Here is a 19,387-nt window from a genome sequence, read left to right as displayed (position 1 = left end):
CTTTCGTCACATGCATATACATGCAGTATTCATATTGCCACAAACAAATGTAGCATGAACAAGACATGTGCTTAGCTTTGCCCATGAGTCCATTATCTTTCGATAATGAAACAATTCACGCATCAGATGCATGGACGAAATTCAGTAAAGTGCTTATTTAATTTAACGGATAAACATGATATCTACGTGTATCAGTTTCTTTAAAAGAAGACAAAATTAGCAACATAAAATAACACTATATTATATTGGTTGCATCCGAAGTGCTTTCCATGATTTACCTTCAGGAACGTCCATAGACCCAAAAATATTTTCATTTACTGTGGATTCATTATTATTCGTTGGATAACGATTTTCGTACGTTTTGTAGGTACAGGTGAACCACGAATTCAAATGTTCAACGAATAACAAATTATTTTTAGGTTTTGTATGAAGTGATTGGCAAAACCGCGAAATCAAATATCCATCAATCCACTAAAATTGATACCCACGAAAATAAATGAATCTACAGTAAAGCAGGTGAGAAATCAATGTGCATGTTAACCTCGAAAGCATTGTCAATGAGTTAGTTTCTATATCTAAAATTAAAAATTGAAAAAACACAGGGATTGAAATGTAGAACGTCATCATTTTGAATATTATTTCACTAAAAGATTACAGGGGTGTTATTTTTCCTTTTTAATCAAAATCATCCCTTTACGTTCATGAAATTCTCAGAAAAAAGAGTCATATTTCTATGGCAATTCTCAATTACAATCAACGTGATCGCGAAATCACTGACAAAAAGACTAGAAGATAAAAGAGTTGAGTGCCTAAAGTAATTTTAAATCATATTCCCATGTATCAAGGTGAACAACAAATTAAAATGAATATATCAATCTTAAAATCAAATTCAGAGAGATAAATGGTATTTTCAGTTAATATAACTAGCTTATCTCCCTAAATTGACTTGTTAATAGTTTCTTTTGGGAGTATTTCTATGTTAAAACATAGGTATGCAATTTTCCCAACTCATCTTTCTAGGATAAATTATTGATAGTTTTCAAGATACTGGTCAAAACGCAATAATTGGCAAAATTCCTCATTTAACTATAAGAATGGCATTGTGTTTGAGAGTTTTTGGATAAACACACAGTAGGTACAGCTACAGTGGTCAAGTTTAATTAAATTTGGTTTTGAAGTTTCAGGGGAGAAGATTTTTGTAAAAATTATTGGACGACGGAGGACGACAGACGCAAGATGATTGAATTAGCAACCACCTACGGTATGAGTGGAGCTCAAAATTTAGACATTTTGTAACTATTAGAATGAATAGCTTATTTCTTCCAGTCAGTAGGGGAGCTTTTCTCAAATTGAATGTATGGCCAGTTGGTGCAAACAGTCTAAATTTTGCCGGTGTTTAAATTGTCCAACACAATAAACACGTGCATTCCATACATCAAATGCAGTTGACATTTTGCTTATAGTATCGAAAATAAACGACTTAAAATTAACTACAAACTCTTTACAATATCTAATAACCAATCAAAATGAGGTCACAAGGTCAATTGAGCGCTGCCAGATAGACATGCAAATCTTAAAATTATCCCTTACAACTAACATAGTTGACATATCACTTATAGTTTCCGAGAAACAGATCTAACCATGATAAGTTAAAGTTGACAAGTGAACCCTGAATTGAGTAAAAGGTAAGACTTGCAGACCTTACAGTCATTCAGTATACCGTCCGAATTTAGCTGCCATAATGCTTACATGTATACCATATCAACCATGAAAACTGAACGGTGGTCCGATTTCTTGGGTTCTATACAATAAATATGGTTGTGCTTTTATTTACAAAAATTAGAAATCATGTGATACGAAAAAAAGTTTTAAGCATTTGTCTACTTTCTAGTTTCTGAAATATAGAACTGTTTGCAAATAGTTTATGGTATCTCTAGACGGATCTCATGCACATTCTCTGACTTCTGTTCCACGTTAAGGTTGCATACGAAACGGACAACACTGATGAATAAGAGTATAACTTATCTTATGAACTATACCAGTCTATCAAAGGAAAGTAGTAGTTTCTTGATTTATGGTAGGCACCCTTAAAAAGACCAGACAGATTGGAAGATTGATTAAGACCAAAACGAATCTGAGACCGAGACTCGGCGAGGACTTTAAAATTTATAATTTAACTATCGAGATTGGATAAATCCGATAATCCACGAGTAACTATGTGAGAATCTGTTTCTCTAATGACTAAAAAATAAATTTTCATTTTTTGTTAAACAAAAATCCCCTTCGAGTGCCTTCCAAATTTCACAAAGTTGTCAATTTCATTAACACCTGTTAGCATATTTTGATTCATCCAGTTAGCTGATTAAGGTTATGACCCTTAAACTCGTCCAATCATCTTCTGAGATCACCGGCAACCACACGTTGATTAAATTTTTTTATACAATGAGTGCAGAAAGGTATAAATTGTCAAAGAATTAGAGAAACTAATTTACACATCATGTTTGGTGTGTATTTCCTGCCATGTCAGTATTTTTTGCTTTTATATATAAATCAGAAATAATCAATGTAAAAATGGAAAATTTGAAGTAAAAAAAAACCAAAAACATTTTGACCCCCCAATTTTTTAACCCCCCTCTAATTAATTACCCCAGAACTCAATCCCAGCTTTTCTTTTGTGGTATTGTACCTTTCAGTTCAATTTCAAAGATATCCATACACTTGAACACAAGTTATTGTCTGGAAACTAGAAAAATGCTTGTTTTTGGCCCCTTTTTGGACCCTAATTCCTGAACGTTTAGGGCAATTACCCCCCAAATTCAATCCCAGCCACCCTTTGTGGTATGGTACCTTGCAATACAATTTCAGAGAGATCCATACACTTAAACACAAGTTATTTATCTGGAAACTAGAAAAATGCTTTTTTTTTTGCCCTTTTTTTTGCCCTTAATTCCTGAACGTTTAAGGCAATAACCCCCAAAGTCAATCCTAGTCTTCCATTTGTGATATGGAACCTTGTGGTAAAATTTCAGAAAGATCAATACACTTACACATAAGTTATTTTCTGGAAACTACAATAAACTGCTTCGCTGAGCGCAGCTGGATACGCCCGCAGAGGTCCAACCCTGAAATGTTGGGGCAAACATGGACACAATATTCTAGCTTGATACAGGTCTGAATTGGGATTGTGATTAAATATTTGACATATTATAGGTTTCTGAATAAATGAAGTCAAAGAACTTGAAATTGGTTATATGAACTGAATTTATATTCAATTAAAGATTTCTTGCTGTTGTGCAATACACTGTGCTGTTGCGCAATACTAGGTAAATCTGTTGTCAGACTGTAAACAAATAAAGTTCAAGTTCTTCTCAATGTCATATTTGAAATTTATGAAAATCAATAGGGAGATTACATCAATAGTTATAAATAATTCACCAAAGTTTCATGAGAACTGCTGAAATTTTGTTTGAGTTATTGTCCAAAAACTGGAAAATCCCCCCTTTTTAATGAATAAAACTCCATAACTCAGAATTGTAAAATCTAAAATTTATAAAATTCTAAAGGGAGCTTACATCAACAGATATAAACAATTCACCAAAGTTTCATGAGAACTGCTGAAAGCATTTTTTAGTTATTGTCCGAAAATTGGAATATCCTCCTTTTTTATGAATAAAACCCTGTAACTCGGAAACGTAAAATCTAAAATTTATAAAAATCGAAAGGGCTGAGCTCGTGTCAATAGATATAAACAATTTACCAAAATTTCTTGCAAGTTAGTTAAAGCGTTCTTGAATTATTGTCGGAAAACTGGAAAATCGGTAATCTGAAGTTTATAAAAAAAGAAAGGGAGCTCACGTCAATAGATATAAACAATTCATCAAAGTTTCATGCATATTGGTTAAAACGTTTTAGAGTTAATGTCCAACATGTTGACGACGGACGGACGGAAAGACGGTCATCGGTATACCATAATACGTCCCGTAGACGGGCGTATAAAAATGCTTATTAAGGACCCTTTTTGGCCCCTAATTCCTAAACTGTTGGGACCATAACCACCAAAATCAATGTCAACCTTCCTTTTGTGGTTTCAAACCTTGTGTTTTAATTTCATAGATTTCTATTAACTTATACTTAAGTTATTGTCCGGAAACCAAATGTCTTTGGACGAAACTGACGGTGATGCCGACGACTCCGACGATATGATACCAATATACGACCGCAAAATATTTTGCGGTCATATAAAACACGATTGTTTTTGTAATACATATCTTTAAAATATATATGCTGGGAAGTAATAACAATGCAATTTTTATATACTTAATATTTCCGAGGGGCATAACTCTTTTGAAAATAGTTGATCAGCTCTAATTTTCGAATTGGTCTAAGACATTGCTGACGAAAACCTGCGATACAAGTTTGAAAAAAACCTTGAAAAATTGTACACTTTAAAACGCTTATACAATACTATTTTATGGATCCCACCACGAGCTGGTTGACTGTAATATATCCCTTTAACAGATTACAGCAGATATTTCCCAAATGTTGTAACTAAAATCCCATCCCCTTCTTTTCGAAAGTGACCAACCGGATTTGTACTGACATGATCGAGCAACATGACGGGTGCCACGTGTGGAGATCATCCCCAGTTTTTGATGGGGTTCATGTTGCTTAATCTATATTTTCTATGTTGTGTTTTGTGTACTATTGTTTGTCTGCTTGTCTTTTTTCCTTTTAGCCATAGTGTTGTCAGATTATTTTAGATTAATGAGTTTAAATGTCCCTCTGGTATCTTTTGGTTTTTTTTTTCTTTTTTAGCCATGGCGTTGTCAGTTTATTTTCGACTTATGAGTTGAATGTTCCTTTTGTATCGTTTGCCTCTCTTGCACATAATTAATATTTGCAAGGAGCATAACTCTTTAACAAACATTTAATCGGCACTGATTGTCGATCTCGTCTGAGACATTGCTGATATAAATCTCTAAGTTTGAAAGAATTGTACACATGATAATGCTTACAAGGCTGAATGGATGAATAGATGCAATCACAGGCAAACACAAAGTTTTTCTATATCGGCAGCAATGTGTCACAAGAAACAACAAGAATATGGACCTATTGAACACCATCCACCATCACATTTCCATGTTCAGTGAATCATGTTATTTTTCTGATCAGGATAATTGCAAAAAAAAATCGCTTACAATATTTGATTTTCAGTAATTATTAAACATTTAACTTAATGGTTAACTATGTTCAAGTTTATGTGATCACAAAATACCTAAATTCAAAACTTTAACATATGGGATGGACTAACTAATGGACAAACAAACTGACATGTAAAATGTGCAGCATTTGTGCAGACATGAAAACATTAATGCCCCTCTTTTATTCTAGGCTGGGCATAAATACAGGAAAACATATTCTCTTTCTGTTTGTTTGTGCGTTATAATTGCACAACAGAAGTAGAATCTATGTTAAAATGTAGATAATACATATTATCATAAGGTGTTTGAATTTCTGGCATGTTATTGATTTAACTAAATATTAACTTTGTTATTTTAATAAAGCATAAACAAATTAATATAATATACAAAATATAGTATAACAAATAATATCACAGTTCAACATGTTCAAGATGATACAGTTCATAAACAATACTGTATCTGTTGGTCTTGTAAATTTTAGTATACCTAAAATATTAACTAGTATATAAAAAAGACATCTTGTTAAAGAAGTTGCTTCAGTTAAAGTGAGTAATAGTTTTTCCTTTACAAACATGATAATCGGTCTCACATCTATTGATAGATTTGGAAAAATGTAGTTTATGAATGATGAAAGAAAGAAACAAAGTCATTCAAAGGTTTTACCATTCCAACTCTAACATCTGGGTCCATACTGATAATATCACTTATATTATTGTCATTTTCTGAAAATAGAAAAATAAACATCAAATAATTCAAATAATGTGTAAAGTTTAGATTAGATGCATATTTCAACTAATAAAGTATCTTTAGCAAAACTTGAGGCCAAAATATTTGTAAATCCAAAACCTTATACAAATGGTGAACAGCTGATCAAACAAACAAACAAAAGACATAGAGTATTGCCAAAGTTGGAAAAGGATTCAGAGCTTTGCATGAGGGATACGTGTAAATACTCCTAACTTTCAAATGATTTCCAAAAATTTCAGTCAAACCCATATCCGTATTGTTATACTAGTACCGAAGTACTGACTACTGTGCTCGTGACTAATTCTAAAAACTTTAATGAATTAATAAAATCATATTTAGGAATACCGTTACGAGAAATTGTTCAACTAATTGAGCTTCAAATTATTGTAATTCAATAAATATATATATAAAGCTTACTGGAGTCTCTAAGAAGCCTGTTATCATTCATATTGCACTCTAGTAAACTCTGAGGCCAATTCTCATTTTTGTTTACCCACATACTAAATTGGAAAAAAAATCAATTCTAATTAAACTTAGTTCTCCACACTTGCTCCTCATTTTTTATATGTCGTGCATGAGATTCCATCGCGCGACATATAAACAACGAGAAGCAAGTGCATAGAACTAATTTTATTTAGATTGAAAAAAAAGGGACATGGAAGGGCAATAAATTCTTCAACAGATTAACTCGTGATTTAAGCCATGTTGACCAGTTTGAAGCCCATCCCTAGATTTTCCATCATCCGTCATGGAAAACTTCATGGAATTCCATGGAATATTTTTCCATAGAATTCCATGGAGTATTGGAAACTGTTTTCCATGGAATTCCATGGAAAATAAAAAGAGAAAAAAAGGAAATCGTGTTTCCATCTGAAATATTTTCCATGGAATTCCATGGAACTATTTTCCATGATATTTTTCCATGGAATTCCATGGAAATATATTCCATGATGTTTCTCTTCCATGGAATTCCATGGTAATATTTCCATCATTTCAATTTAAAATGGATTGCTCAAATTAACCTTTTGCCAAATACCCTGTTTAACCTTATCTGTAATAATGAACATAAAAAACTATGTGCAATGCATTGTTTCAGTTTGGTAAGTTATATTGAGTCTTGTACTGGTCAGTAAAAGCAATAAAACTCAATCATCATTTTAACCTTTAATTCAGATTAATTTGATGTATTATGATAAATACAATAAACAAGCAAAAACTTGTTATATGTTTGCTCTGGCTTTATAACAAGAAATTAAGGTTATAAATGTCAATTTTGTCAACATAGCTTCAGTAGATCTATCTCATAGAACAGCAATAACCATATTTTTGGAGTTTCGTTCAATCCTCATGATACCTAAGAATATAATGTTACTGTAATAAATAATAAAATATTCTATAAATAATTTCCTTAACACAATAATGACCAACAATTTTTAGTGGGTGATATGTTCATTTGATAGATATAAGAAGATGTGGTATGAGTGCCAATGAGACAACTCTCCATCCAAGTCAAAATTTATAAAAGTAAACCATTATAGGTCACAGTACGGTCTTCAACACGGAGCCTTGGCTCACACCGAACAGTAAGCTATAAAGGGCCTCAAAAAATTACTAGTGTAAAACCATTCAAACGGGAAAACCAACGGTCTAATCTATAAAAAAAACGAGAAACGAGAAACACTTATGAACCACATCAACAAACGACAGCTACTGAACATCAGATTCCTGACTTAGGACAGGTGCAAACAAATGCAGCGGGTTTAAACGTTTTAATGGTACCAAACCTTCACCCTTTTTCTGAAACAATAGTGTAACATCACAACATAGAAAGACACACTATAAAATATCAACTGAAATAGCTTAACTCAATCAAAGGACATATTAACACCAATGAACATACACTGAACAAATAAATTTGACCTATGACACAATGTAAATACAAAATAAATAAACTAAGGGAAGAATAATAAAAGTAACATGATATTTCGGTAAGAAATGTTAAACAATTAAAGAAAAACAATATGCTCGAACAAAAATACCATCCATTTGCAATAACTTTAAACACAGGTAAATGAAAATAATTTTGTTGTTAGATATACATGTACAGTACCAATAGAGAAAGGAAATAATTTTGAATACAAAATAAATAAACTAAGGGAAGAATAATAAAATAAAGTAAAATGTTATATCGGTAAGAAATGTTAAACAATTAAAGAAAAACAATATGCTCGAACAAAAATACCATCCATTTGCAATAACTTTAAACACAGGAAAATGAAAATAATTTTGTTGCTAGGTATACGTGTATAGTACCAATAGAGAAAGGAAATATTATTACAAAATAAATAATTTTGATGTTCATAGTACGAAGTGAAAATTTATAGTTATACCAAACACTTATCAAAGCTGGTATATAGACCAGATATAACCCTGAATAACATTAAATAACAAAAAAGCAATACAATTAGTATCAACAGGTCAAATAAACAAGAACGTACGATTTGAGAGTACTCGCAGTTACTGACAGCTAGTTAAAAGCCAAAACAATTAATAATAAAAAATCATGCATCAGAGACTAAAATCAACTAAAACACATCCAAGGGATTTAGTATTTTAACGTCATGGACAGTCAAAGAAGACATGACTAGTGCAATGCCAAAAATAAATGTATCGACAGACAGTAGGATAGTTAGGAGTTTAACCTCTTTATAGATCTAAACGAACGTGGGTGTGTCTTTATACAGTCCACTTGAAAAAAATACAAATTTAGTTATGTTTTAATTTGCTGATGACAAAATCGATATTAGTGCCAATGTAAACTATATTCAAAGATCTAATTACAACATTGGTAAGATAACCTTTACTAATAAGCCTGTTTAAAGGTTCGATGAGTTTACACGGATCACATAGTGATTTCCGCGCTTTAAGTACAATATTACCGTAAAATTTAGGATGTGAAATACCGTTTTTAATCAGCTTTCTACAAGTACAGCCAAATTTACTAATCAAACCTTTGTATCTATGAAAGAACTTAGCAAATGTTTTACGTAATTTATGGTAACGAAATCCTTGATTTAATAATTTACCAGTGATGCATTGATTACGTTCGTTAAAATCTATGACATCACTACACACACGGGCATAGCGAACGAGTTGGGATATATATACACCGTATGATGGAGCCAAAGGAACATCGCCGTCTAAAAAAGGAAAATTAACAATAGGGAATGAAAAATCGTCTCTTTTGTCGTAAATTTTCGTATGGAGTTTTCCTTTAGAGATTGAAATGTCCAAATCCAGAAAAGGACAACTACTGCTGTTTATGTTAGATTTAGTTAAAGTAAGTTCTATTGGGTAAATTTCGGTAGTATATTTAGAGAACTCTGGATTATTTAACGAAAAAATATCATCTAGATAACGGAAGGTATAGTTGAATGTATCAACCAAATGTAACAATGACGTGTCTTTACTGAGTTTGGTCATAAACTGAGATTCATAGCAATACAGGAATAAATCTGCTATTAAAGGGGCGCAGTTAGTGCCCATAGGAATACCTACTACCTGTCGATACATTCTATCGCCGAAACGTACATATATGTTGTCCAGGAGAAAATTTAAAGCTTCAATCATATCTTCACATTTCCAGTAAGTGTATCTAGCATACTTTCCTTTTTCGTTACAAAAAAAGGCTTTAAACGAGTTACAGCAAATAAATTTGAAATGAGATTTTTCAAAAGACCATTTAATTAAATATGAAAACTTTTTCTTGATAAGATTGTGTGGAAGTGTAGTATAGAGAGTAGAAAAATCATAACTGTCAACAGAATTAAAAGGACCATCAAAAGCATGTATTTTATCTAAAACCTCTAAAGAATTTTTAACACTCCAAAAATAATTAATACCATTATTTTCATAAGCTTTATTACAATTAATAACAAGTTCTTTGATAGTAGTAAGGGAGATAGTTAGAAGCACTGATAGATTAGCAGTAGAACACTTACTAGATGCGGAGATGAAACGGAATTTAAATGGTTTTTTGTGCAATTTAGGTAACCAGTACATAGTAGGGACTTTCAAATGTTCGGAAGAGGCCTTAAGCTGGGTAGTGGCAGTGATATGCTTGTTTACAATTTGACTCTCTGTGGAGCGTACGGACCTGAATGTAGATGAATTTGTAATTTCGTTTTGGAGAACTTCCGTGTAGTATATGCGTCACACCACCACTACATTATTTGCTGCTTTGTCTGCCGGTACGAACACAAACCGCTTTGCGAGTACTTGGAGTTTATTTTTTATTCTGGAAATGGGAATATCATGGAACCTATTACTAATTTCAGAATTGTTTTCAAAATGAGATATACGAATATTAACAGTATTCATAATTTTATTCAAATAACTGTCTAGAGATTTTTTATCAGATTATACCTGTTTTATAAGGTAAACTCATGCAATCAAAAGAAATCTGTTTTATCACAAATGAAAACGTTTATTCAGAATGTGTGATGTCTAACAAAATATCCTGGATTCACAACTGGTGTTTAACTGAAGAATACATTTAACCTCATTTCTGTGGTATATGTACCAGTCCCAAGAGACTGGTGCATGAATATTAAAGGTTGTTCAGCCTTTGTCTTAAATATTTGATTTTCGTAATCATTGTATATAAATGTCATGGGTATTGTCCATGTTTTTAGATCTTAGTTTTGATCTGTAGTTTGTTATAAAGATACACTTTTTTACTTTTATGGATCGATGTCTCATTGGCAACCATACCTTAGATCTTAAATGTTATAGCCAAATTACTTCATTAGTGGATTATTAGTTATTATAATACATTAAACAGTTTGAGTTTGTCTTGTCTTACACAATCATCATAATTATAAGTGTAAATCTACTATCTAGTAGGTCTCTTCATTATGTTATTATGTCGAAATAAAGGAACATGCTCACATTCAATATGGTGGCATCTAATTCGGTGTACTTACCAAAAGAAATGCTCCTAAATCCAACAGTCAGTGCAACATTTGCAAGTCATCAGAAAATAATTCTGCACTTTTTAATGTCAAGAACTATTATGAATTATATCATCTGCATCCAATGTATATTTCACATTTTGTGCAGGAGAGAAGACATCTTTGCTTGTTGTCTGTATATCCATTGCAAGTTCAAATTCTAAATGTGTTGGGGTTGTATAAGGAGTTATCTGACTACTTTGAAAAGTGCCCCAATTGGATACAGTTAATCACCTATATCTTGAACATTTTATATATATATCATAATAAAGGAATTACTTCGCTGAGCGCAGCTGGATACGACCGCAGGTGTCCAACCCTGAAAAGTTGGGACCAAAATGGACACAATATTCACGCTTGATACAGGTCTGAATTTGGATTGTAATTAAATTTTCAACACAAAATAGATTTCTGACACAGAATAACTGTAGTCAAAGAACTTCAAATTGGTTATATGATTTGAATTTATATTCAATTTTTTGCTTTTGTGCAATACACTATGCCCCCCCCCCCCCCCCCCCAGAAAAAAAATTTTACCCTGTTTTTTTGCGTTTGTGCAATACACTCTGCTGTTGAATATTAACCCCCCATAAAAAATATTGGAAGAACTTTTCTTTTAATTTCTGAAATCTGAAATGAGAAAAATTGTCCCCCTCCAATATTTTTCACCTCCCCCGTTTCCCTTATTTTATAAAAAAGTTTGCAACCATAATTACCCATTTAAATACATCACAAAAGTTTTAAAATATAAAATGACATACAAAGTCATGGCTAAAATTAATATTAATAAATAGTAACTGCTAAACATAAATTGACAGCTAATCACCTTAAGACAATCATCATTTCTTAATACATAATTTACAAGCAGTGTAAGGGAGGTAATCAAACATTGTTCTTTAAATTGATTTGGATTACCTCCCTTACACTGCTTTTAAATTGTCTCAATTGTCCTTTAACCAGAAAAACCCTTGTTTTTCCCCTTTTTTGCCTCTAATACCTAAATGGTTTGAACCATAACCCAAAAGTCAATCCTAACCATCTCTTTGTAGTATGGAAACTTGTGGTATAATTTCAGAGAGATTCATACACTTTAACACAAGTTATTGTCTGGAAACTACAAAAATGCTTATTTGGGCCCCTTTTTTGGCCCCTAATTCCTAAACAGTTGGGACCATAACCCCCAAAATCAATCCCAACCTTCCTTTAGTGGTTATAAACCTTTTGTTGAAATTTGATTGATTTCTATATTACTTATACTTAAGTTATTATACAGAAACCATCTGTCTTCGGACGACGCTGACGACGACGACGACAACGACGACAACGTGATACCAATATACGACCAAAATATTTTTAATTTTTGCAGTCGTGTAAAAATTATCCATTGATTGTTTATTTACCATCTTTATGTTTTAAGTAATAATGATTGCACAAAAATGTATAAATCTATGTGCTACCCTACATTTGGCCTCAAACTTTATGTTCAAGTCATTTCCAGTCCACTACACAAAGACTATAAATGAAAAACAGATGGCACATTTCATTTCTTTCACTGGCTAACATGCCTTATTGATGATAATTTAAAGAATTATTATGCATGGAAAGAATTTGTGTGTACATTTTGTCAATGCTAAAGTCATCATTCAACCCTCTTTCCATCTCAAAAATATTCTAAGTCAAGATTCTATCCTTTTTTTCCATGATAAATATATTCGAAGTCAAGAGTCCATCCTCTTTTCTATATCGAAAATATTCTAAGTCCACTTTCCATCCTCTTTTCCATCTATAACGTTTTATAAGTCTACTTTCCATTCCATTTTCCATCCAAAAAGAATTTATTGCATGGGATTCCATGGAAAGTTTTCCATCTTATCATGGAAAATGATGGAAAAAGTAACACATATAGTTGATGGAATTCCATGAAAAAAAACGAAATTTCCATCATTATTCTATGGAAAAAATTGAGCTGCATGGAAAAACTATAGGGATGGGAGATACTGTTGAATATATAAATTTGGTCATTTAGTTTCTCTTTATCTTTTTATAATTTTCAAGTTCAAAAGCCAGAAACTCAAGAAAAGTATTTTTATTAATAATTTATGAGTATAAATTTCATTTGTAATTTTGTACATTGTATTATGTTGTTGTTTTGGGTTTTTTTTTTTGCAAACAGTAGCCATATTTACAACTATATCTAAATTGGTAACAGTTAATATTAGCACATCATTAACTGTGCTTTAAACAATTTACGTTGAATTTCAGTCATTTAAATTGTAATTGTAAAAGCCACTGTACCTTTGGTTTTAGTACATTGATATGTTGGTGGAGGATGTAGGTAGTTTCCTTCTTAATTTAACATGTGACTTCTGTCTGAAGCAAACGTCTATATATTGGTGCTGAGATTACTCGAAAAGATCTAAAGGTAAAAGATGTATATTCTGCTTAATTTTTCTGACAAGAAATATCACATAAATAGAGATGAAGTAATAAAATATTTCACTCAGTATCGACATCTGATGATTTCGCAATGCATTTATTGCATGGAAAAAGTCTTTCACCCTTGCAGAGTGAATTCAACTTTTCTTACACACTTCAAATTTTAGAATGGATATATGCTTTTTATTCCTTATATGACTTGCATTCTAGCACTGGATTATATTTTTGGCAAAAAACAAATAATTTAAAACTTTACATAAATGCACTTCATAATAAAATCAAAAGTGCATTGTACAAGACTCAATATCTTATTGTAATACAGCAACATGTCCTAGCATACATTGTTTGAGCTGCATCTGATAGAAATCAACCTTAGATGCAAATTAATATCAATACATCTATTAACCTTTATCACAGACTTGGGGTCAATTACATTGGAATGTAATTAATTAAATTACACATTACATTGCAAAAATGATCAATTACACTAATTACCATTACACAGTTTTTGAAATGTTATTAATCAAATTACAATTACTTTACTAAAGTTATTAATTAAATTTCACATTACATTCTATAAAAAAAATTTAAACAATATATATATATAAATATATATATATATATATATATATATATATATAGCATGTGTAAAATATTCATGGAAGCTTAATACAACATAGTTTTAGGGTTTCATTTGACCATCATTAGTAGTTTTAATATTTGTCATTTAGTCTGCATCTCTCTGGTCTGAACACTTTGCCAGCAATTCTAAATAGTCTTTTGACAGTAGCGAAGTGATAGGTATTACTAGATCATAAGATGTGTTGATAGAAGAGGGAGTGTGTTCCTATTAACTTGCCAATACATTAAGGGGTATTTTGACCACTCGGAAATGAAGTAATTAAATTAAACATGCTATAGATTAAAAAAAAACTATAAATTAATTAAAAATGTCTCCATTTTTTTTTTTTTTAACTTTACAAAAATTAAAAAGTTTGCTTGTAACAATTTTGAAAATAATTTTAGTACAAACAATGTATGATTTCTAAATATTAGAATATTTTGCTAATTAGATAAAATACATGTTATAGTGGCATTGTCCCTAGGCTGTTTTATTACACATTTTAATCAGATTAATTGCTGTTTGTTTTTACAGCTGATAATTTTTGTTTCTATAATCCTTTTGTGTATACTAATTTGACAAAATGATTGTGTGCAGTGATTTAAAATTCTAACTGAACTGTCTAAGAAGAGTTATTCAACAATGTTTACACATTTTTTACCATACATACATGTATAAATGGTATGTATTTACATGTTATCAATCTATGTATCTTTCTTAAAAACTGAACAACACTAATATATGATTCTCACATTTTTAAAAAATTATCAGACTATTAAGCAAACATTTCTGTATGTCAAATAAATAGTATAAAAACTTGAGAATAAATTACAGACTTGTTTATTATAAAAGTATGTACCTGATATATTAATATTTGTAAAATAAATATTATTTTACAATTTATATTATAAACATAATTTCTTATCATTAACACCAAAAAAATACATGTAATTCAAATGTAATTCAAAAGTAATTTAGCATTACATGCTTTTTTCATTGTAATTAATTAAATTACCATTACATGTAATAAAGAAAATGCTCAATTACACATTACATTGAATTACATGGAAAATTGTAATGCATTACACGTAATTACCATTACATTTTCAATTACCCCATCCCTGCTTTATCAGATTGAAAAAATCTCAGCAGAAAGTCTGTAACTGTTTGAAAATTTAGTTGTTATACATTGTTATAAGAAACCCACAAAACAGACTGTTTTATTTATTTTGTTTTTGAATGTTCCAAAATTAGCAGTCTTATTCAGTTACATGTGTGTGTGCACTTGCATAATGTCAATGCCTATATGATGCAGCTCATATCATACCTGACATAGGCTAACTTAAAAGAAAATGCATATCTGACTTTCACATGCTTAATATTTAGTAAATTCACATTAAGGTAAAAGGCAAATATCATATGTTAATATGATGGTTCAATGCAATGCACCTTGTTTATGTTGAAACACCAACATGAAAAATGTATTCTCTCTCTTTGATTTTTTCTGTCTATTTTTTTAGAAACTAAATATAGATTTGTGATATGCAGTGTCTGATAATATCTTACATTGCCTTATATTGTACATACCTATGGAATTGTGGTTGTAAGGTTTGATTAGATCTTATTACCTCTAAATTGTATGTTTTGAAATCACATGGGAAGGGTAAGGACGTATCAAGGTCGTAAACGAATGATTTTTTCTCAGACTGTTTATATATAAATATCAATTGGTAATCCTAAAAAAAATAACTTCATTAGTCTTAAAGTCATTCTTAATAAGGGATTCAATCTATAAAACTTATATTTAAAGGGAAGTAATACATTTGTAATGACACATAAGAGTAATTTTAAAACAGACAAATGTTCGGGTAGTTAAGTGATTCACTGAAATAGGGTGATGATGAAAGATAGATGGCTGTTTAATGTCCAGCGGCAGATTAAATGCCTATTCAGTACGAGAACATGTTATCTGATATGAAAAATTAACCATGTTCTGTCTACTAAACCAACATGTTGATCCAACTTTTTAACATGCTAGTTCAAGAACTTTCAAAGCGGTTTGTGTTTGTACCGGCCGACAAAGCAGCTAACAATGTGGTTGTGGTATACCGTAAGTACTACACGGACGTTCTTAAGAATGAAATTTTAAAATTCATCTAAATTCAAGACCGTGTGCTCCACAAAGAGTCATATAGTAAACAAACATATCATAACCACATCACAGCTTAAGGCTTCTTCTGAACATTTGAAGGTCCCTACTATGTATTGGTTTCCTTAACTACACAAATAAATTGCTTCGCCGGGCGCAGCTGGATACGACTGCAGAGGTCCAACTCTGAACAGTTGGGGCAAAAATAGACACAATATTCGCGCTTGATACAGGTCTGGATTTGGATTGTAATTCAATATTTGACACATAATAGGTTTCTGACACAGAATAACTGTAGTCAAAGAACTTAGAACTGGTTATATGATTTGAATTTATATTCATTTTTTTGCTTTTGTGCAATACACTGTGCCTGTGCGAATTGACCCCCTCCCAAAATGAATAAATGTAGTCAAAGAACTTGTTATGCATTGAAATTGGTTATATGAATTGAATTTATATTCAAATAAAGATTTCTTGCTGTTGTGCAATACACTATACTGTTGCGCAATACTTAGTAAATCTGTTGTCAGACTATGAATAAAATAAAATTAATAGAATTCTAAAGGGAGCTTACATCAATAGATATAATCAATTCAACAAAGTTTCATAAGAATTGCTGAAATCATTTTTGAGTTATTGTCTGAAAACTGGAAAATCCCCCTTTTTTAATGAATAAAACCCCATACCTCGGAAATGTAAAATCTAAAATTTATAAAATTCTAAAGGGAGCTTACATCAATAGATATCAACAATTCATCAAAGTTTCATGAGAACTGCTGAAAGCATTTTTTGAGTTATTGTCCGAAAACTGAAAAATCCCCCTTTTTTATGAATAAAACCCCGTAACTTGGAAACGTAAAATCTAAAATTTATAAAAATCAAAAGGGAGCTCATGTCAATAGATATACACAAAAAACCAAAATTTCTTGCAAGTTGGTGAAGGCATTCTTGAGTTATTGTCCGAAAACTGGAAAATCCCCTTTTTTTAAATGAATAAAATCCCATAACTCGGAAACGTAAATTCTAAAATTTATTAAAAATGAAAGGGATATAAACAATTCACCAATGTCCGACATGTTGACGACGGACGGACAGACGGACAGAAGGACGGACGGACGGACGGACAGACGGACAACGGTATACCATATTACGTGCCTTTGATGGTCCTTTTGATTCTGTTGACAGTTTCTACTTTTTATACTACACTTCCACACAATCTTATCAAACAAAAGTTTTCCTATTTGATTAAATGGTCGTTTGGTAAATCTGAATGCAAATATATTTGCTGCATCTCTTTTAAAGCCTTCTTCTCTAATGGGAAAGGTAAACATGCTAGATATACTTACTGGAGGTGTGATGAGATGATTGAAGCTGTTAATTTTCTCCTTGATAATATTTATGTACATTTCGGCAACAAAGTTTATCGACAGGTTGTAGGTATTCCTATGGGCACTAATTGCGCCCCTTTAATAGCAGACTTGTTTTTGTACTGTTATGAATCACAGTTTATGACCAAACTCAGTAAAGACCCATCTAAATTGCATTTAATTGATAAATTCAACAACACTTACCGTTATCTTGATGATATTTTTTCATTAAATAATCAAGAATTTTCTAAATATACTGCCGAAATTTACCCAAAGGAACTTACTTTAAATAAATCAAATTTAAACGGTAATAACTGTCCTTTCCTAAATTTAGATATTTCGGTTTTACACGGGAAAATCCACACTAAAATTTACGACAAAAGTTTTCGTTCCCCTATTTTTAATTTTCCCTTTTTGGATGGTGATGTTCCTTTGGCTCCATCTTACGGTGTTTATATTTCTCAACTTGTTCGCTATGCCCGTGTCTGTTGTGAAGTTTTTGATTTTAACGAACGTAATCTATGTATTACTAGTAAATTATTTAGCCAGGGATTTCGTTACCACAAATTACTTAAAACCTTTACTAAATTCTTCCATAGATATAAAGATTTGGTTGTAAAATTTTATTTCAAACGGGATAGCACATTTTCATTTTTACGTAAATGTTGTTTACCGTCCCCGGAAATTTAGAAAAGATCCTGGTAAAGTTATCGATCCTTTAAATAAACTTATTCTAAAAGGTTACCAATTCAACACTGTAATTAGATCATTGAATATTGTTTTTATTGGTATTGATATTGATTTTGTTATCATTAAATTAAAAGCAAACTAAATATTATTGTTATATACATATAAACATTCATGGATATACAATCTGTCTATACCTGTATCTTGACATTGCACAAGGTCATGTGTTTTTCTCTGACTGTTTATGACGTCTTTACACCAAATTCATTGGATGTTGGATGTGTACGGATTGATAATTTAGTCTTAAACTCATGATTTTTTTATTAGTTGTTAATGGCTTTAAACTAGCTGTCAGTAACTGTGAGTACTCTCAGATCTGTAATTATTGTCTTTTTGTTGTTGGGATATACAAGTACTCGGCCACGTCCACTCTGTGTAGTATTTCTATTTGAATCCATCTAATGAGTTAAGCCTTTTTCAACTGATTTTTATAGTTCGTTCTTATGTTGTACTGTTACACCACTGTCCCAGGTTAGGGGAGAGTTGGGATTCTGCTAACATGTTTAACCTCACCACATTCTGTATGTATGTGCCTGTCCCAAGTCAGGAGCCTGCAATTCAGTGGATGTTTGTTTGTTGATGTGTTCCATATTTGTTTTTTGTTCATTTTTTTGTACTTAAATTAGGCCGTTTGTTTTCTCGTTAGAATTGTTTTACATTTGTCATTTCGGGGCCTTTTATAGCTGACTATGCGGTATGGGCTTTGCTCTTTGTTGAAGGTTGTACGGTGACCTACAGTTGTTAATTTCTGTCATTTGGTCTCTTGTGGAGAGTTGTCTCATTGGCAATCATACCACATCTTCTTTTTTATAGTTCACAATGTAACAGTCCGCAAGAAGATATGTCACCTTTATATACCTAGGCATATCATTCTGACTTCAAGCTGACCAGTCTTAGTACTTTCTATTTAATTCTGTATGCTGAGCAGAGAAGCAGCAAATACCAATTTTCAAATTAGTGGGATGACCAGACAGGGTACAGGATTTTTTTTTAAATTTTGCAAAAATTATCAAACTGTTAAACTATTTTTTTACAAATATCTTCCTCTCTCAAACTACTGGGCTAAATTTACCAAAGTTCGCTTATCTCAACACTGGGGTATCTAA

The 19,387-nt window shown here is 31.5% G+C and overlaps 1 pseudogene; it reads right to left on the bottom strand.

Moving 5' to 3' along the window:
* Window positions 1-5,819: 5,819 nt before the first annotated feature.
* Window positions 5,820-18,445, bottom strand: LOC127711938 (protein N-terminal glutamine amidohydrolase-like; annotated as a pseudogene).
* Between the last annotated feature and the right edge of the window lie 942 nt (window positions 18,446-19,387).

This window comes from Mytilus californianus, unplaced genomic scaffold, assembly GCF_021869535.1.
Source record: "Mytilus californianus isolate M0D057914Y unplaced genomic scaffold, xbMytCali1.0.p SCAF_8, whole genome shotgun sequence".
NCBI classification, from domain to species: domain Eukaryota; kingdom Metazoa; phylum Mollusca; class Bivalvia; order Mytilida; family Mytilidae; genus Mytilus; species Mytilus californianus.
The sequence above is the reverse complement of the archived record's forward strand: the minus strand, read 5'-3'. Positions and strand labels throughout refer to the sequence as shown.